This window comes from Haliotis rubra, unplaced genomic scaffold (genome assembly GCF_003918875.1).
Source record: "Haliotis rubra isolate DU_JTF1 unplaced genomic scaffold, ASM391887v1 Scf9, whole genome shotgun sequence".
In the NCBI taxonomy this organism is placed as follows: domain Eukaryota; kingdom Metazoa; phylum Mollusca; class Gastropoda; order Lepetellida; family Haliotidae; genus Haliotis; species Haliotis rubra.
In genome coordinates, this window is record NW_025767634.1 from 3642648 (window position 1) to 3665239 (window position 22592).

Genomic DNA, 22592 nt, shown 5'->3' on the forward strand with positions numbered 1-22592 from the left:
TATGCATCTCACTAGACTATCAGTGTCATCCAAATTGGCCAATCAGAATTGAGCTTACACAATCATGCAAATACAGTGCTCATGATCGTACAGTGGGCAGTTACTCATTCTTTCCTGTAACTAAGAAACCATGAATGATAAAAGAAAAGTGCTGAGAAGTGGAAAATGTTCAGAAATAGATATACAGTCGAGCACTGTTGTGTCGAACTCTGATAACTCGATATCTCGGTTGTCTTGCTCGGTCCCGGCAAAATCCTTCATAATTTATCATTATTCAAGCTCTTTTAACTCGATACGGATGTCTCGATATTTCGGATATCTCGATATAATTTCATGTTCCCAACAAGCAAAATTACCCTTTTAACTCGATATTTGCAAAGAAACTTGATATTCACCCACCTTTCATGGGCAAGTATCCCTCTGAACTGAGGTTGTTTCCACACGTTTACACACGGTGCGGGCGTGAATCAAAGGGATGTGGTAGTGTAAACTAATTAGGGCTAATTGAGTTGAAGGTGTCACTTGTTTGTTATTTAATGAGGATTGATTAAGAAGGAATTAATGAGGACGTACTCACTGTTACGACTAAACACTACTGATTATGGTTTCGAATCAAAACATACTGAGAATCCAATGAGGGTTTTGTGTAATCACGTGACTAGCATGTCTGAGCAAAGGACCCGGCTTATCTGGGGGGATAACCAGATCAGATGTTGGTACACCTAAACAGAGAAAGCTGACAGTAAAGAAGATTGAGAAGAAGAACGTGTGTATCATTCAAGATAAGCACTATAACATGAGCTGTATCATGTGCAATCGCGATCCCTGTGAGTAATAATGTATATACAAATAAATATACATGAAATCTACTTTTTGTTTTGTTTTCTTTCATAGTGATATGTGATAATATGCCCCGGTCGGATATCTTGAAGTTCGGATAACTCGATATTTTTTCTTGGTCCCACGAATATCGAGACAACGGTGCTCGACTGTAGTTAAAAATATATGTTAGATTTTCATTGTAAAAACAGTTAAACCATCATTTGATTATACCCACAATGTTTCTGCTCCAAATATTCCCAAACACGAATTATTGATGCACACATGCTGACAAGAAACCTTTGCAATGTTTCCTATGATACACCTGACAATGACACTTCAAAACTGAAACCGGTTCCTGCTATGCGTTATAGCATCAGAACTCAGAAACAAATACTTAAACATGTCAACGTGCATAAATCATGGTAAACCGAATTCCATGAGACAAATTTCTATTTTAAAAGGAATGTCTTGAACACACATATAACTAACTGACAGCAATGATCTGAAAAAGGAATATTCTATGCATTGCTAACGTTATATTACTTGTGGTTGATGATTCTGCATCACTAACTTACACATTAGCTTTTTAAGTTTAATAAGTGGTTCTGAAAATTAAACCATATTTAGTGTCAAATGGATACCTGTAAAATACCTAGTAAAATTTCTTGGCAGAACACGATACATAGGTTGAAAACATATGATTCAATATTCTGATTATCAAGGCACTCTAAGTAATTATGTGGCAGATGAAAACATTGAATCATAATTATGGATGCTGGGAAGTGAGAGAGTTTAGTTTTATACTGCTTTTAGCAATATTCCAGCTATCACAGTGGGGACACCAGAAATGGGCTTCATACATTCTACTCACCTGGGGAATCAGAACTGGATATTTGGCATGACAAGCGAATGCTTTAACCACTGTGCTACCCCACCGCCCCGATGCTGGGAAGAAAGAAGATGTAGATATTGCCTGTCTCTGTACATATCCATCCATCACTTGTGACCTACTGAGATCTATGGAGTACTGGTGTGATGTGTCAGGCAACAAACCCTTACTTAGAAGATAAAGCTACTCTGTTTTCAGTTTTGTGGTTTCAATTTTTGATTTAAGACCGCTAAATGTAATTTAAAACCCGAACGCGTTAGTGTGAAATTCTTCTTCAAACCATTCACTTTTTACTTCAAAACCACCAAAGATGCTGCCGAGATAGAAATTGCCAATGTCTGACATGTTTGTTTACAAACAATAGTGTCAATGAGTTCGTAGAATTCATACGCGGTGAATCGGTCACTTTAATTAGCGGTCCTTAAACTGTCATTTGAGTACGGTTTTGATGAGCTCTCAGCCAATCAGAATCGAGTATCACACATTGTCGTGCTAGAATCAACCATAGAAAACATCATGACTTGATCAAGTAAATGGCAATGGTATGGTCAGAGTTGGAGGACCGCTTGTCACACCAAACAACATGCGACATCACCGTCCTGTTGGATACAACCATGTGTCACCAGGTCCTTCTGCTAAAGAAGTTTTCTGGGATGAGGAAATGGTAGGCACTTTCCTGCTGATTTTGTGAGTGAGTGAGTTGAGTTTTACACTGCCTTTAGCAATATTCCGGCAATATCACTGCGGGGGACACCAGAAATGGGCTTCACAAATGCACCCATGTGGGGAATCAAACTGACTGACTGACTGACTGAGTTTTGGTTTTACGCCGCTTTTAGCAATATCCCAGCAATGTCACAGCTGGGAACACCAGAAATGGGCTATACACATTATACCCATGTGGGAAATCGAACCAGGGTCTTCGTCGAGATGAGCGAACGCCTTAACCACTTGTCTACCCCACAGCTGCTGCTGATTTTGTCTTCATAGGTTAAATTGAAGATGATGTCAAAGGTCTTTATTAAGCATGAAGGCCACCGGCCGATATACATATAACATATATACAATCATAATATACTGGAAACATGACGTAACACAATTAAGAGTTTAACAAGGTCTGTCTCTTTATAAGCAGTATATATGAATTTGCATAAATTGAATAATGCTTCATTTGAAGCGGAAGTTAACAGGCTTTTGAATATAAATATATTTGGAATTCGGTTGTAGACATATGGAAAATAACGTAATCTTTCTTCAGAATAATATTTGCATACTAAAAGAAAATGGAATCCATCCTCTATACCGAATTTACAAACAGGACATGTGCGTAGGGATGCATCAATATTCAACCATCTTCCTTTATTCATTAATAATCGTAATAGGCCTGCTCGGAATTTTATAAGAATATTACGATATTTAATTTCATGTATAACACTTAAATATTTTTCAGGTTCTAGCAAACTGTTACACTCTCTATACACATTGTAGCGAGGACTGCTGTAGCAGTATGTAGTGCATCAGTGAGATAATAGATAGCTCTGCTTGACAGAGAATAAATACATCAAGCATGCAGGCTGACTGTCATGGAGCTGCTGCATCCTGGAGAAGGTGTGGTGGTGTCAAGGCCCTGCTCCAGAAGTACATCACCAAACCTTTCCTTACGCACCTACATCAGAATTATCATGCTTTAATGCCTTTGAAATTGTTAAATTTGTGATTTCAAACAAATAATATGGACTGAAACATTTCAGATGTTGTAGCATGAAAGAAGTGATGATTCCCTAATTGTGTAAAGGCTCTTGCACCAGGTGTGGTTTAGCTCACAACTAGCAGTGAGGTGGACATCTGTTGAAAATCTTCAGATTTTTTTACTGTGATGTTAGAGAAATTACAAGAATAATGGCTTTGATGAAATGGAGGTTGTGTACTCAGAGGATTAATGGGTTTTATACAAAAGAAAACTGGGCCTTTGCCCAGACGAGTGAACACTTTAACCACAAGGCTACCAAACCACCCCTGGTACTGAGTGAGAGTAGGTTGACTAACACCACAGTCTGCAATACTCTCCCGAAATAATCAAAACTGGACCAGTAGTAGATACAACTGACTGAGTTTGGTTTTACGCCGCTTTAGCAATATTCCAGCAACATCATGGCGGGGGACACCAGAAATGGGCTTAACACATTGTACCCATCTGGGGATTCGAACCCAGGTCTTCAGCGTGACGAGCCAACGCTTTAACCACTGGGCTACCCCACCGGCAGTAGTAGATACAAGCAACAGTCTACACCACATGGGTACAATCAAACACAAGCAATCAAATCAACTGCCTTCCCACCAGATCCATCTAAATCACCTCCAAGGTCAAGCATAGGATACCTGGAATCCCACGGGAATGAACACAAAGAAGATGCTAGTTTCCACAGACAAACAGGTTACATTCAAGATTACGTCAACGGTCACCATAGCTATGTGCACTTCAAGCATGCCCTTGTGCCTACTCAAATCTCATTTTGTTCTCAAATGATTCCTTGATGTCATTGCAAGTCAGCCATCTAAGCATTAACACTGTCGTTGAAGCCCATACCTTAGCATAGACTTCCGACAGTCTTGGAGCTAAGATTATAATATACTTTCACATCCTTGGCTAAATTCGTCCCTTGTGGGTTGGGAATCTGTGTATATATCACTGATGCTCATTGATACAAACTCCACACTAGGAGAACATTAAGAGAGGTTTCTGCAAAACAATCAAATAAAACAGTCCTCGTGAAACTGTCTGAATCTACCTTCCAGACAGTTAACAATGGAACTATAATGTGACCTTTCAAAACATAAATGGCTAGTTCAGACTAAAAGGTATGGCAAAAAATATATCATAAATCATCTGTTACACCTAACAGAAAACAAAAACATTAGGAGCAGGAGATTTCATGTGACGCTACTCAAAAGACATTTAAGAACACCTGACTGTTTCATACGATTATACATACTTTGTAGTTACAGGTCTCATCTACATTAGAGAAATGCACAATTCTCATCCAGAATCGTTCGTTCGTTCGTGAGTGAGTGAGTGAGAGGTGAGGTGAGGTGAAATTGGGTTTTACGTCGTGCTCGAGAATATTTCACTCATATGACGATGTGCATGCGTGTGTATGTGTATGTGCGGCTGCTTGTAGTAGCCCAGACTTAAGCTGGTTTTATAGTGCTAACCCACTGAGATACCATGCCGCAGTGAAGCATCGATACCCCACTCAGACACATTATGCTGACTCGAGCCGACCAGTCCTTGTTGTACCCATTAATGCCGAGCGCCAGGCAGGTACCAACAAGTACCATGTTTTAACGTCTTTTGGTATGACGCGGTCGGGGATCGAACCCGCGACCTTCCGCTCTCCGGGCGGACGCTCTAACCACTATACCACGAGTGAGTGAGAGAGAGAGAGAGAGCAATATCATGGCAGGGATACCAGAAATGGGCTTTATACATTTGTCGTATTTGATGCAACAAATGCAGGTGTTTGGCATGACGAGTGAATGCTTCAACCACTAAGGTACCCCAGTAGCCATCATAATGTGAGAGGAATCATGGGAAACAGATGAGTTCAACAATAATTATCCTTGCAAGAAGATATTTAACTTGAAACTTGTAGAACATTTATTTGCTGTGAAAAACATTAGAATATTATATAACATAAAGATAGACAAAACATTTAGCTAATATTACAGAGGGGAAAATTCATGTTGATACACACTCCCCTGGAAAAGAAGCGATGAATTCCTGCCTTGTGCAGGTACCTCAGTGGGCTAGCACTATAAAACCAGCTTCAGTCTGGGCTAGTACAAGCAGCCGCACATACACATATACACGCATGCACGTCGTCATATAAGCGAAATATTCTCAAGTACGACGTTAAACCCAATTTCACCTTACCTCACCTCCTGCCTTGTGCAGGTGTGCTATACCAGTTTGAAACTGTTTTCCAGTTAACTACTCGTTACAAAGCTGGCAGTGAACAGAACATCTGTAGAAAAAATGAACATTTTATTGTGAGAGAACAGCCAAAACTGAGGTGAACCATTCGAAAAACACTTGCATGGCTGTTGAATAATTATCTTGAACAATGCGTTATGGGATGCTTAAGGAACATTAGTTTACGAAATAACACAACTGTAAAACATCTCACTCAACTATACAAGACAACTTTATTTTAAAAACAAGGCACAATACGAGTATTTAAATTGCCTGTTTGTCTTACATCATTTGCTGTAATCAAGCCATGACTGAACCCAAGGTTACCACAAAACATATCATGTCTAACAACATACAATCTGGTGATTCATCAAACCTGTCAACTGCATGCCACTTTTCTATTTTTGTAAGATATTATCTCAGTGTTAGAGTGTCAGTGGATGACTTTAACAATGAGTGAGTGAATATTGCCTAATGCCGCATCGGCAATTTTGCAGCTATTCGGGGCAATCTAACAAAGAAGTCTCCATATCTCACAAAATTATAGCTTCTGGGTATGAGCAATGTTACGACAAAAATAAAATTCTTGGAAATATGAAGATGACTGTGCCAGCTCTCTTTGGCCATCACCCCATGTTCAGGCTTGAACTCAAATCAGTACAGACCCAGGGAGATACTTGAGTGAGTGAGTGAGTATGGTTTTACGCCGCTTTTAGCAATATTCCAGCAATATCACGGCGGAGGACACCAGAAATGGGCTTTACACATTGTACCCATGTGGGGATTCGAACCCGGGTCTTCGGCGTGACGAGCGGACGCTTTAACCACTAGGCTACCCCACCGCCCCAGGGAGATACTTGAAGTAAGTATGTACGTTATTTACCTACATACAGATGTAAAATGTGTGGTTGTGACACACTGGTGGAAGAACAATGTAAACAAGATTCAAAGCCCAGAACACTGGCACACTAATCACTGGGTGTGAATATTGTTCTTAAAAGACCCGGGTTAGAACATTGATCTTCAATAACCCATGCTTGTCGTAAGAGGCGACTAACAAGATCAGGTGGTCAAGCTTTTTTTTTTTTTGCTGACTTGGTTGACACATGTCATCGGTTCCCAATTGCGCAGATCAATTCTCATGCTGTATATCACTGGATTGTCTGGTCCAGACTCGATTATTTACAGACTGCCGCCATATAGCTGGAATATTGCTGAGTGCGACGTAAAACTAAACTCACTCACTCACTTGTTCTTATACATAAAATGTCATAAAATGGCCAATGAGCATAGAAGAATGTTTATTTCATGAATTATAGAAAACACATGATGATATTTAGCAGATATACATCAGTTTTGTTCATTTGAAAAAAAAAGAAAAACCCAAAACATGCTAATATGGCTATTTCAGCTGTTATGGTGGATTTTGACTCCATCCATTTCATCACAATGTCACAACACATAAAAATTACACCCAAAATTCATTGTCATAGAAAAGAGAAGTAACGTATAGGATAATTAGGAGATAAACCAACTGTGTTTTGAAATTAGAGATAGTTTAAGAGAATTTAATTAAAAAACGAACATGTTCGTCATTGAGGATGTTTATCCTCTTCACAAAACGCATGACATCAACTGAAGTTCTAGTCAAACTCAGACAACAATGTTGCACCCCTTCAGACCTCACTACCACATACCAAGTCCTCATTTTCTGTCAGTTCACTGAAAACCATTTCCTTAATTCCACTGTACGTTTTCATACATTATATCATTAAACCATGTGAAGGTGAGCTATCACCTTCATATCTGGTGTACAGCAACCCAGTCACTGTTGTTCAAAATATAGATGAGTTGTCAATCAGTCAATTATTGCCTATCATTAGTACTCTCAGGAAACACTGTCATCTAAATCTTTCAACGAAGATCCCATCACATCTCAGTAACGTCTTTAACCTTTATTTCTTTAAGGTAACACATGCAGTGACAACAAACAAGCTGGATCTTCAAAATCTTCAAAGAATTTCAGATGCACATACAAAACAAAATTCATGAGTGTATTGAATTTGTCACCACAAGTGTAGACTTTCATCTGGCAAGGTCATTTAGGTTTTGACAGAATTGAAAGGGAGGCATTAATTTCTTTGTTTTTAAAAATACCGGAAAGACATCAGTGTCTGTTAATTTGTTTGAATTAAGCTCTTGAAAGATCTATTGAAAATCTCACTTGTAAACGTTGTCAGTCAAGTACTATTTGACTTTTGATTGGTATGAATATTTGTTCATGTTGTTTGATAGTATTTCTAAATATATGAACAGAATTGCAAAAATAAGGATAACTTTACATTTCAATTACAAGACTTAGAATTCTGTGTGGTCTTCCCGAGCTCGTAAAATATTCTCTGTGAGGACCAACTGTCCATACTTCATTTTTTATTACTGCATGTGCACGGTACCATTCTTAATTTGTGTATATACCTGTTTGCTTGATTTTTCTCTAACATCATAGTTCGCAAAGTTCCAGCCATGTGAAAGCAGTCAATAACCCAGTCTGGATCAGACAATCTAGTGATTGACATCATGAACATTAATTCATGCAAAATGGGACATGATGACAGGCATGAACCGATCCAGGATGTCTAACACCCTGAGTTTGGTTTTACGCTGCTTTTAGCAGTATTCCAGCAATATCACAGCTGGGAACACCAGAAATGGGCTTCACACATTGTACCCATGTGGGGAATCAAACCCAGGTCTTCGTCGTGACTAGCAAATGCATGATCATGAGTGAGTTCAGTTTTACGCCGCTTTTAGCAATATCCCAGCAATATCACAGCTGGGAACACCAGAAATGGGCTATACACATTGTACCCATGTGGGAAATCGAACCCGGGTCTTCAGCGTGACGAGCGAATGCTTTAACCACTAGGCCATGATCATGAGTGACTTACGACAAGCATGGGTTGCTGAAGACCATTTGTAATGCTGAATCTCCACATGGACATTTATTCATGTGACCTTGTGCACAAGCAAACTGTCAGTGTTATCAGGAAAACTGGTTTTAGTTGAATTTGAATATCACTTGGCATACATATGTAGTCATAATATCCTGTTTCTTTATGTCATGTTTCTCTCATTCCAACCAAACGTGATCACCTCCATGGCCTTGATGAGAATCTGTCTAACAGACAGAAGAAAAATTGCCAGCATTGTGAACATGACAGAATGAAACTCAATATCCGACAGCAATAAACAGATCACAGGGAACAACCTGACATCTACACTGGTATTGGCCTTGCCTGCCACAGTCCTCGCATGCATATGTAATACATTACTGTCTGCTCTTGAAAACTGACCCTAGCTCGATGTCCAATCAACACTGAAGATCCAGGGGAAAACTATTGTGTGCTTCAAGAAAAGGTGTGAAACTAGACTAAATGTTTGTGTCACTGGCAATATGACTTAGTGACCAACTCTATCATTTCTGTTCTGGTCAGCCTTGGAATGAGTGAGTGAGTGAAAATTTGTCACATTGGCATTTGTCACATTTGTCACATTTCAGCCATGTGATCAGAACAAGGTGAGGTGAGGTGAAATTGGGTTTAACGTCGTACCTGAGAATATTTCGGTCATATGAAGAGATCAGAACAAGTAATGCAATTGACAATAAAGTTTCTTCACACAACCTGTCAACAAATGGCAGAAAAATTATATCACTATCACTATACAGATTTAAAAGAAGCATGTAATCATTAAAAGATATCATTATACTGGACAATAAAACATCAAAGGGGCTATAAATCACCAGCAACTGAAGGTACATCAGGTAGGCCTTGAAAAACAACAAATTGTCTATATTGTTACATTAACAACATAGGTTGTGACAATGTTATTGAGATTGTGAGGAACCAGGGGCTGACTGTGTGTTACAATAAGTACTCAAGTGTCCAATCAGACAAGTGTTTGCCACTAATATGGCAATGTACCTTGCCACTAAAGAAGAATGGAATAGTTATAACATATTTACTACTTTTTATTTTTTGGTCACATGCAAGATGTCTGAAATGACAGGTATTTGCATAATCACCCAATGTAGGCATTAGACAAAATTGAAGATATCGGGTGCAATGTTTTATGAGATATTGCATTTACATAAGTTTCAAAAGTGATCAAGGTATCGTGGTTACCTTGAAGATAAGGTCAAGGTCACCCAAATCAACTGGTGTCTGCGTATTCCCCCAATGTAGGCTGTCACCAAATTCGAAGAGATTGGGTACAAGAGTTCATGAGATATCACATTAACAAGAGTTTGAAAAGTGGTAAAAGTGTCATGGTGACCTTGAAAATAAGGTCAAGGTCACTATAATTGACTGGTGTCTGCGTAATTCCACCCATGTAGGCTGTCACTAACTTTGAACACATTGGGTACAACAGTTCATGAGATATCGTGTTAAGAGTTTGGGAAGTGGTCAGTGTCGTGGTGACCTTGAAAATAAGGTCGACTGCGTAATTCCCCAATGTAGGCTGTCACCAAATTTGAAGACATTGGGTACAACAGTTCATGAGATATCGCGTTAACAATAATCGGGACGGGGACTATATATTCAGCAGCGTCCGTGCGTACAGACGCTGCTGAATATATAGTCGCCCGTTCCGCGTTGCGGCAGGGGACAATAATACAAAACTATCTGCATACGCAAAACATACACAGTTAACATGAAACAGAATAACCATCATTCCTACAACACATGGCACTTCATGGCAGGTGTTACAGTCACAGGACACTTTCTGAAAGGTGAAGGATTCCATTTACAGGCAGTTTAATGATTGAGTTTATGTTTTTAACGTCCCTGAGACAGACTTGATGATGTGAGGATAAGACACTTACAGGTGGCGCCATTGTGATGGTTTAGGCTGGGACATCCATTCATCACAGAACTCTCGATGCTCATGCTGTTGATCACCGGATCGTCTGATCCAGACTCGATTATTTACATAACGCCGGAATATTGCTGAGTGCGGTGTTAAACATCAACCAAACCCTGCACTCTAACAGACAGGTCAAGGTTCAAGGTCATGGTGGTGAGCAAGTTTCTATGTCTGGTTTCTAAGATTGAATCACTTTGCCAGCCAACTAACCTGATATGGCTTTCATTGAATATGGGTCAAACTTGCTAGAAGGGTAGACAGCAACTGTGGAAGACCCACAAATCTCAGTGGATTGAAACAACATGGATATCAATTCCCTTGGTGCTTTTTCAATGTTGTCTAGGGTTAAAATATGAAGGCAACACACACCATACTGACATGGACTCCTCCATGTGACTCTGACAACTGGCCTCTATCAACTTGACTTGACTCATTTTAAGTAGCCGGCTCATTTTTCTGATGTTCTAAATGAGTAAGTTTGGTAATACTCCACATTCTAACAATGTCATGCCGGGGACACCAGAAATGGGCTTCACACATTGATACCATATGCCCATTATTCTAATCTTAAAATTCAACAGAGAAGATAACATGTTGAACATCTTCAAGGCACAATGTCATACCACACTTCTCTAAAAATATATAATGCATTTCTCTCAGCCCTCAGGGTAGCTACCATTTAATTAATTTTTTTTAAATTACATATTTTGATTATAATATTAATTAAAAGTTCAAATAAATTAATGCATCGTTGCATTAAAACGACATTATTTCAAGCGAACCCAATAGAGTTATGTCCCTTGGAGTGCTCTTTACTGAATATCTTACACACAACTTGTCTTGAAACCAGTTCGGCAAACACCAACAACACTGCGTGCGACAGTTTTCAATGTACAGAGCAATTGTTTACATTCCATATATGGGAAGTGTTCTCTGTTTGACAGCTGTTCGCCTCAAAGTTTCAATTATCGATTTCAGGCAAGTCGTAAGTGATAATAAGTCTTTTATTGCATCAATAGGAGGGTAAAGTGAATGCATATGCCCCAATATCTATCATATAGGCCAAATATTGTCGAAAATGTGTGACATTGTGCCTTTAAAGTGTCTTCTGCATGTATGTTTATCCTGAACTTGTTCTGAGTTGTATCCATGGCTGCAACAGTTCTTCAGTATAAAGCTCCCTCACCAAAATACATAAATTATACACTTTAAGCTACAATGAATGTGGGTGGAATATCTTCTAGCACCGCATAATGCATCTGAACTAGGCTTTCTCAGGAGTCAATGATACGAAGCGGTGAAATAAATGGCTTGACACTGGGACCTATCACACACAAAGCTGTTCATTCACATTAACGGGAAGATGGAAAAACAAATCAAAAACGGATACAGGTGAAATCCCACAACTTCATGATTAACAAGGCTGTCTCCAAAATTAGACAGTCACATACTTTAAAAACTCTCTCTGGTACTAATAGGTCCATTTCGAAAATAGGAGATCTCATTTACAAAAAAGGACATATTTCACCGCAGCATATGATCCAATCACCACATTATATAAAAGAATGACAGTATGACTGTGAGCAATTCTCAGACAAGCAGGCTATTCTCAGAGATGCCAACCCCAAAATGTTACAAATAGTATTTTCAAGGTTCAAAATTAGTAGTTTGACCATAAAATTAGTAGTCAACTAAATACTTCAAATCATGATGGATTCTGAGAAAGATGACATGACACTAATCAAGAGTGAAGCTTTAATTTCACATACCCCCTACAGCAAATTTCCTAATTATCAGCATTATGTTTCTTCTTGTCGTTGTTTTGGCAAAAATGTATTTAATCAATGAAAATATGTTTTTGTCTATATATATCCGAATTTTAATGAATTGTCTTCAAATTTCAAAGAATTTCTAGTGCAATCGTATTGGCGTAGTTTGAGCTAAAATTCGTAGTGACTACGATAAAATCGTAGAGGTTGGCATCTCTGACAGTGTATTTCCATCAAAACATACATTCTACCATAGCAAGAATTGTGAGGTTCATAAGCTCACACTTGCTACATTAATTGCAAACTTTGATTTATTTAAAACTATTACAGGAGCAGTGGTTAAAGCGTTCGCTCGTCATTCTGAAGACCCGGGTTCGATACCCCACATGGGCACAATGTGTAAAGCCCATTTCTGGTCTTCCCCGCTATGATATTGCTGGAATATTGTTAAAAGTGGCGTAAAACCATACTCACTCACTCACACACTAAAACTGTTATAATGTTGCAGGAAGAAAGCTCACACAAAATACAAATCTGACAGGTGATTTTAGATGAGATGAATGAGTGAGCGTAGTTTTTGTCAGCAATATTCCAGTTTATCTCTGCAGATCCTGGCATCAGCAACCAGTGATAATGAGTGAGTGAGTGAGTAAGTTTAATTTTATGCTGCATTTAGCAACATTTCACCAATATCACAGTAGGGGACACCAGAAATGGGCTTCACACATTGTACCCATGTGGGGAATCGAACCCCGGGTCTTTGGCATGACGAGCAAATGCTTTAACCACTAGGCCACCCCACTGCACCCACCAGTGAAAATGGGTTACAGTTACAAAAAGCTACAGTTTTGACTAACATTATTGATAGATTTGCAGGCTCATTTGGGTTTCACTGGGAACAAACAGCATTCATAAGAAGCTTTGTCTTTATGACATTGGCATAAAACTGTTAAATGCGACATAACATCACTCACTCACAAATAGATGTTACTGTGGTTGGTATCCTGATTGACAGCGTATATTGATATAAACCATGCTAACCGATCATTGGGTTATGAATGTTGTAAGTCTATGCTAAAGTTTTTTAGTTTGTTTTGTAACACCGCACTCAGCAATATTCCAGCTATATGGCAGCAGTTTGTAAATAATCAAGTTCGGACCAGACAATCCAGTGATTAACAGCATGAGCATCAATCTACGCAACTTGGATATGATGTCATGTGTCAACCAAGTCAGCGAGCTTGACCACCCGATCTCGTTAATCATCTCTTACGACTAGCATGGGTTGCTGAAGACCAAGGAAATCACTAGGGTCAAGACAAGGAATTCCATGCTGAGATCCTCAGTGTATGTATTGACTTCTTCATGATCAGTACAAGATAACAATTGTTAGGGTTCAATCATGGACTGATTTTAAAGCTTGATATCGAGAGGCCAATTTCCAAGTCACAACGAGTGAAGAAAAGAACTCTACACACTGCAGCTGTCGCATCTATTAATACTAAACTGACTCATAGTTTGTAAACCACTCAAAGTGATCCTCTGATACAAGAGGCGACTTAATGGATTCTATACAGATTCCAATGACAAAATGCCACAAAATGGCAACAAACAAAAAAATCATAGGAAAAAATGGTTTGACAGAAAGTAAACTGAAACAAGAAAAGAAATCTCCTGGATGGACCTTAGCTTAGAATTACTTACCTCAGGGAAATCAATGACAAAACATAAAAATCAATTTGGAAAATGAGATGAAAACAAAATACAAGACAACAGAAGAAAAAATCTAAATCAGATTCTTGATTCCCTGATGGCACAGTAAAAAATTTGGACTGGGAGAAAAAGAAAATAGGACAAGAAATCCTCTGGATACAGCGGAAGTTGCTCCATGGGTCTGCAAAGGTTGAAACAATACTTCTCCCAAAGAATCTGAGGTGAGGTGAGGTGAGGTGAGGTGAGGTGAGGGCAAGGCAAGGCAAGGCAAGGTGAAATGGGGTTCAATGTAACATTCAAGATTTCTTTACTCTTAAAGCAAATAAGAATGCACTTCATTTGTGTCTGCTGGTACTAATCTGGACATGGTGCCAACCTTCTGAGGTGATCAAGTTAAACATGGATACTCTAGTCAGACACAGTGTTCCTCTTAATGCAGAACACGATGCAGGGCAACATCAAATATCACCTTTTACTAGTTTTGGTATGACACAGATAGTGATCCAATCACCTTCCCCTCAGCAGGCCGACATACTTCAAACTATGCCCTGCATGTTTTCCTTTTGTCAATATAAAGTTCAATTATCCCATCCAAGATTCAACAGTTCATCCTACATTAACAACAAACAGACACTGACAGACATATCAATTAAAAAATCCTCATTTCCTTAGCTTCAAACAGACTCCAGTGTTGTCTAACATTCAACCCACTTTCTGAAAGGCAGAGGAGGGATACCATTAAGAATTTATTCACTCGAATCATAAGTGAGAAGTTCATAACATTTTGACCAGTACAAACACATATCAGTGTTGCTAGCCTCCTTGAAAACACTTCACTCTTTCATCAACATCACTTGTAAATGAAATGCTATTTAAAATCATTATCTGCATGAAATCACCATCACTAAATTGCCGCAAAGCTGGATCCAAACGAGTGGAAAATCAATCTGGCTTAAGAGCTGTACACATACATTACCATAGCTCAAACAGAAAATGTTTCGACTAGAGTTAAAAATAGACAGATTTGTTTTTATCTCATTACCTAGCTAGACTACAACATGTTTCTCCGAAGGCGATGATTAAGCAAGTTAATTCATCAAAAGAAATCAACTTCGGCAATTGCACTTCAAAGAATAACTTTACTTTTATTCCAGCAACAGACCCATCTCACTAGAAGCTAGAGCTGTGCCAAGATCAAAGCATCAATCCTTATTTTACAATTTTCCAAGTGTCTTCTATTTAAGAAAGTGATAGAACCACTCACCTAATCCATGACCTAGCTTTAGGGCACAATGCTCCAGTTAAATGATGGCGTATGACCAATTGAACAAATCCCAAATGAAATGTGATGATGTTGGACATGCCGATCTGTCCCTTTACATAACCTTTACATTCTGTAAATATTCCATAACCCATTGTCAGTCATAACAAATTTGTGGAAGGATGACATCAATAATTTTCAGAAAGAAATTTTATCAACTGATAACATTTAGCGCAACTCTTTGATGCTTTTAGTTTGAGAAAATGTGAAATTACACGCAGTCACAAAACAAACATTTGAGACCAAACAGACCGCAATGATTTCTGGTGGAGTTGAAATGTTCTGTTATCTCTACAGCCTTTCCTGTGTGATCAAAGACTGGGGAGGATGTGCACCTTACACTGACGCCTACATCGTTTTGAAAAGAATCACCAATCATCTTTCAACTGAATGTTGGTCTGTTCACCCAGCAGAAAATGGGTACCTGGTGGGATGAGTCATGTGACTATAACCTTCTAGCACCTCACAGGGAGCTTTTGTTATCCGGGGTAATAATCCCTCTTAGACTTTGTGATGCACCATTGAACAGCTTCGAGTTGGATACCAGGAGCCATAGAAATCCATTATTATAATTACTGGTTCAGGAGCCATAGAAATCCATTATTATAATTACAGGTTGTCTTAGACACCACCACTGGCCTCTGACCTGGCTGGGTGTATGTTACATGATCCCTTGTATAGTTCAGTGCTCATGCTATCGACCACTGGATTGTCTCATCAACATGTACTTATTTAATAGGCTGATACCACTTAGCTCTTATTTTGATGACTACTGTATAAAATCATAATTAGTATGATATTACACTGAAAAAATAAAACAAATTATCCAAGTCATTAATTAACATTGTCAGGGCCCTAGATAATGTGAGTATTTGCACAAAACTGCCAAGTAAATCACCTATTCGAGTTGCTGGCAAACAAAACATGAACCAAAAATGAAAAATAAGTGTTACAATACAAAGCACTGAAAATCTTTACTAATCTTCATTTACTAACTGAAGGCAGAAATCACCTATCAATTAACTTCGCTGCAGTGTACAATACACAAAAGTGCCACAGGTTTCCCGTTTCATATTACACGTGACACTTGTCCTGCTGTCATAAGCTGATGTGACATCTGACAGTTTTGGGCGTGCACAGGAACATGAGAAAATTATGTAATTTTCTGAATAAAATTGATATTTTTATACTTATCCTGACTCATGCTTAATGCTTGTCTCCTTCCTCTTGCAAACGTTAGTGGAACACTTGTATCTCCCTATTGAAGCTCCCTTCAATGAAGAACAGACGTAAAATCACTCCTCCCAAGAGTTATCTCCCCAGCTGTCCAGGCGGGAAACTGTGGCGCCACCGTCCCCACATGCCTCACTCTCTCCTGATTATGAGCCCGACACTTGAATTTGCAGGGAAATCCAAAGTGTCTAGTGGGGAGGCTGGGTGGGCTTACCTCATGAGTCAGGATAAGTATAAAAATATCAATTTTATTCAGAAAATTACATATTTTTCCTTATCCTGACTCATGCTTAATGCTTGTAGAATCCGACGGAAAAGGCGGCGGGCAAGTTACTTTGGATTTCATGTAGTGATTTACGTCTCTATACCCCCCTATGGGAACTTCGTGTTGGCACTGTTATTTAACTGCTAATCTCTGCTGCTGCTGCGACCCTGTCCTTCCAGCTGCCTTTAAATGGGGGGACCACAATAGTTAACTTTTTGGTCCTTTCTTCTGTTAACATTTTATGTGGATTTTGCGACTCCATCTCTTGATGCAAGCACCAAGTGAAGAAGCGACCCATTCCTGTACAAGTATCCTTACAAGTACTGGGTCATATTACTTATGCTAGTCTGTCCTAGACTGACTGACTGAGTTTGGTTTTACGCCGCTTTTAGCAATATTCCAGCAACATCACGGCGGGGGACACCAGAAATGGGTCTGTCCTAGACGTGCATATAGACTTAAAGCCAAACTCTCCGGAGTGTAGGCTTTGTATGTCATGTGATAAAAGGGCGAGCCACCGTCTCAGCGCCTTTGTGGGACTGTCAATTGTTGTGCTACAACAAGTGGGCCGAAATGGTGAATGCCAGAGCCGTCCTCAGTGGCGACGTCCTTCAGGTAGTGGTTGGTAAACATCCTGTCCCATTTCCAGAAGCAGCCCTCCATTATCGTCCTGATAGAGCGATTCCCATGTAGAGCGAGCGTTGACGCCAGAGCTCTAACTTCATGTGGGTTGGAGACTCTTGGAGGATCAAGTCCTGCTGCTTTGTAGGCCCGTAGTATGACAGTTCTGATCCAGCTTGATATCGTAGTGCGGCAGACCTCCGTCTGTGTCGCTGTCGATATCGAGACGAAATGACACTTGAATTTCCGTCACCTGGATCTGGATCTTTGTAGGTAGACTTTCAATGCTCTCACTGGGTACAAGGATAAGACCTGCGTATCCTGTGGTCCAAGGACTGATGATAGTGTTGGGACGTGGAACTGTCTGTCTGGATGACCTGGCAGTTGATTCTTTGCTATGAAGTCCCATCTCAGTCCCATGTGCACGATGTTATGATTATCATCAAATCGTGTTCTCTCGAAGTTCAGAACATGTATTTCCGACATCCTTGCTGCTGTTACTAAGGTTATCAGGAACAGCGTCTTCTGCGTCAAGAACTCGAATGATGTTCTCTGTAATGGTTCGTAGATCTCACTAGTGAGATGTCGTAGAACTACGTTGAGGTCCCACGCCGGAGCTTTAAATCTCTGATGTTGGTCCTCCAATTAAAAGGGTGTAGTAAGGCCAGTAACTCTGGTACTTTTGTCAGTTGCACTCGTCCTCATGGCGATAACTGAGCTCAATGCCGCTAGGTATGTTGAGAGTGTTGACCCTTTTAACCGCTTCCTTTGTCTAGGTGACAAAGGTAGTCCGCCACTTGAGGATGTGTCACTATCATGGTTGTGAAGTCGATCCTCGAAATGTATCATTTGTCTCGAAGCGTCACTACTTGTCGTCAGACAAGTTGTGTGAAGACTTGCGTAAAGCTAGTGTGACTGCTTTCGCTGCCCTGGCGAAATATCCTCTCTTGTTCAAGCATGCCTTGATACAGTCCATATGTGGAGCCGGAACACCTCTGGGTTGCCGTGCGCCTGCTTTGTGTGAGGATGTACTAGTAAATTCGTCCACTCTGGTAGTTGCAGTTGAGGCAGTCCTAGGTCTTGTATGAGAATAGGGGACCATATTCTCACTGGCCAAAAAGGCGTGCCCCAAGTAGTTGTGGGTCTCGCCTGACTGATTTCTGCAATACCCTTGGTATTAGAGCTGGTGGAGAAAAAGCGTGAGCGTTTAGTCCTAGCCAGGGGATGCTAACAGGTGCGTTGCCCAGGCCCGTGGATCTGGTATTGGTGAGACGAATGTTATCAGTTGACCCTTGTGGCGAAGAGGTCTATTAATGGTGCTACCATCTCTTGTATGATCTGCTTGAAGATCTCTGAATGTAGCATCCAGTCTGTTGAGAATGTCTGTGTTGGACAGGATAGTGCATCTTCTATCACATTCTTGGTTCTTGGAATGTGGCATACTCTGATGTGGACATTCAGGTTCACTGTTATGCTGACCAGCTGAAAGCAGAGGTCCAGAAGGTTCGCCGACTTTGTTGATCCTTCTGTAGATGTAGACCGTCACTGTGGAGGTGATAGTATGCACCGTCAGATGAGCATTCTTCAAAATGCTGATCCAGTGGATTATGGCGTTTATCACTGCTTTCATTTCCAGCATGTGGAAGTGCAGATCTACTCTGCTATGGTCCATATCCCAGCTGACACATCGCTGTTGAGGTGTGCTCCCCAATCTTGGAGAGATCGCCCACATAGAGATCGTCTTGTAGTCTGCTAAATAGGTATGCCTGCGACCTTTAATCTCCTATCTCTGAGTCCACCGAAGGGGTCCGGATCGTCCAGTTGTACATTCATGAATACCTGTAGTGGGCGTAGTTGTAGACTCCCTTTGCGTGTCATGTCTTGTGCTGACGTGAGAAGAAACAACAGACTCTGCCACTTCGTAGTAATAACGGAGAAAGTAGTGCTTGAGATACAAAGACTTGTATCTATATCCTACGATCTTGAAACCCTTGCCGTGTCCGTAAGGGAAATGAAGTGATGTCCGACTCTGTGACTGCCATCGTTGGGAAGTCTATATATAGTCGTCTGGCTGCCGCCACCTTAGTCCGGCCAACGTATGTTGCTGCAAGTCGTCTGAAGAATCGTCTTCAATGATGACAGGGAAGGTCTGTAACTTCATGAAGGCAGCCAAATCACGTAGGTCCCATCTAACTGGACTGTAATTGAGGCCTTCCTGCGTCGCTGACATGTTGTTGTCACTTGTAACCCATTTCTTGACCTGTGAACTTCGATCCGACCTCTGCGCGAGGGCGTTGTCTCGTGGTCAATCAAAATAAAAGCATTTTGATTCCTTTGGCTAATGTGGCGTCACCGGTGTAGCAGGAAAAAAGGTCCTTGTAGAATCTAGTGCCGTTGATATCTGATCAATTGTTCTTGTCCGAGCCTTCGATTACATGTATCGAGGGTTGAATAAAGCGCGAAATATTTCGCCGCGTAATACCGATACTGTTTTCCTGGCTGCTGTGACTTTTACTTCAGTCTTGAAGATAATGCCAACGCCCTTTATACAGATGATCAACTGAAATCTTCACGTTGTCAGCTTGTAGACTGCATACATCAATGAAGCGTCGTAATTGTAGAATTAATGCTGAACTTTGTTGTAAATTCTACTCAGGGAATCAGGGATGAGTATGTATTTTCCTAGCCGTAGCAAGGCTGCTGTCGAACCACGTCAGTGAGAATATCTGCAGATCTGTTAGAAAGTGAAGATCTTCTATATGGCCATGAGTCTTCTAATGTAGATATATCAATCTAAGTGAATCCCGTCCTAGATTCAGTCTGAAGATCCGTGCCGGTGATGAAGTCGGACAAGAGTACCCCTCTTGAACTGTATTACATGTGCTTCAGTCTGTGTACCGACGAAGACCTTTCCTGTCTAGGGTGACGATACCTCGTGTCCTGGTTGAATAACCTTGAAGATCTGCGTAGCGATCTGCGTGGTGGTTGGCGGGGTGTGACTATATGGCGCCTTGCATGTAGGCAATCGTCTCGTAGTCCTGGGATTGTCTTCCTGGCAATACATTCCGAAATGGTGATTCCCGTGATGATCTGCGAGGCGTCGTTGATGCCCCTGATGTAAGTAGTCGGCCTGAAGATCCTTTATTAGGCTCATCATCTGTTGACAGTCTCTGAAGATAGCGCGGTCCTTCGCGCAAGTTGTAGACGACGTGTAGCGTTCTGTTAAGAAGCTAAGTACTGCGACGTCTCTGCCGTAGATGGCCTGTGCGAAATGCCTTCGCGGCAGGCTTGTTGACAGCATGTAGCGTTCAGTTGAGAGACTAAGTACTGCGATGTCTCTGCTTCGCTGGGGATCTGCGTGGAGACCTGCATGACGACCAGCGTGGAGACCTGCGCGAAGACCTGCGCGGAGACCTGCATGGAGATCGGAGTGCCGATCGACGTGGAAATCGGCGTGGTGAGTGGCCCGGCGAACTGTGTCTGTAGGGTGACCTGCGCGGAGATGAGCGACTGTGGGTTCGCGAAAGTCTCAGCGAATCCCTCGACGATCTGTATGATGCGGAAGATGTCTTGGATAATGTATCTGAAGTCCTTCGCGAATGCCTTCGCGAACGCTGATCATCTGATTCCGCATCTGGGAATGGTGGCAGGTCCTTTGCGAACGCCTTCGCGAACGCATGTCGTCCGATTCTGTATCCGGTGATGGGTGATTCCTCTTTCGCGAATGCCTTCGCGAACGCTGATCATCTAATTCCGCATTTGGGGAATGGTGACTAGTCCTTCGCGAACGCTGGTCGTCCGATTCTGTATCCGGGGATGGCGATTCCTCCTTCGCGAACGCCTTCACGAATGCTGATCGTCCGAGTCCGCCGCAGGGGATGGTTGAGTCGACCTTTACGCATGCTGGTAGTGTAGATCTGCTGCCAGATGTCAAGTTAATGGAGGGTCCCTCAGAGACGACGTCTGCGTTGGAGCCTTCGTGAAGGACCTCTATGAGGGCTGTGACTTCTTTTCCAGGTTGTAACGCTGCTCCATCATATCCTGCATAAAGTCCCCCGGGTTGAAGGTCTGCGGTGGTAATAGCGCTGCCCTTTCTGCGGTGATAGCGACGTGGCCCCCAAGACGCTCATCTGTTGTCAGCTAAGATATCAAACCATAATTTTGAAGGATACTAACTAAACCTCTATAAAAGTAGAATAGAGGAGAATAACTAAGTAATTAAAGGATATAGTGCAGTATAGGAGACACAGGCTCTTTCACAACCTGCCCACAGGGCGAAGAAGGAGAGAGTGAGGCATGTGGGGACGGTGGCGCCACAGTTTCCCGCCTGGACAGCTGGGGAGATAACTCTTGGGAGGAGTGATTTCACGTCTGTTCTTTATTGAAGGGAGCTTCAATAGGAGATACAAGTGTTCCACTAACGTTTGCAAGAGGAAGGAGACAAGCATTAGTCAGGATAAGGAAAAATAGACATTATCTGAAATATTCTTATCAGAATAGTTTAATCATTTGTACTCAGTGGCTTAAAAAATGCCCAACAGTCAGGATTCAAGACGGTGAAATTATCTTGAATAATAAAGATACATTTTTAATACCTAATGCAAATGAAAGTCAATAGTTTCCAAAAACTTACTGTGGGTCACGTTTCTACTATGAAGATTGGTTGGTTGGGTGGTTGTTTAGTGCCGCACTCAGCAATATTCCAGCTACATGACAGTGGTCTGTAAATAATCGAGTCTGGACCAGACAATCCAGTGATCAACAGCATCGGTATTGATCTACCCAACTGAGATATGATGACATGTGTCAACCAAGTCAGCGAGCCTGATCACCCGATCCCGTTAGTCACTTCTTATGACAAGCATGGGCTACTGAAGATCAATTTGAGTGAGTGAGTGACTTTGGTTTTACCCCGCTTTTAGCAATATTCCAGCAACATCACGGCGGGGGACACCAGAAATGGGCTTCACACATTGTGCCCATGTGGGGATTCGAACCTGGGTCTTCGGCGTGACGAGCGAACGCTTTAACCACCAGGCTACCCCACCGCCCCTGAAGAT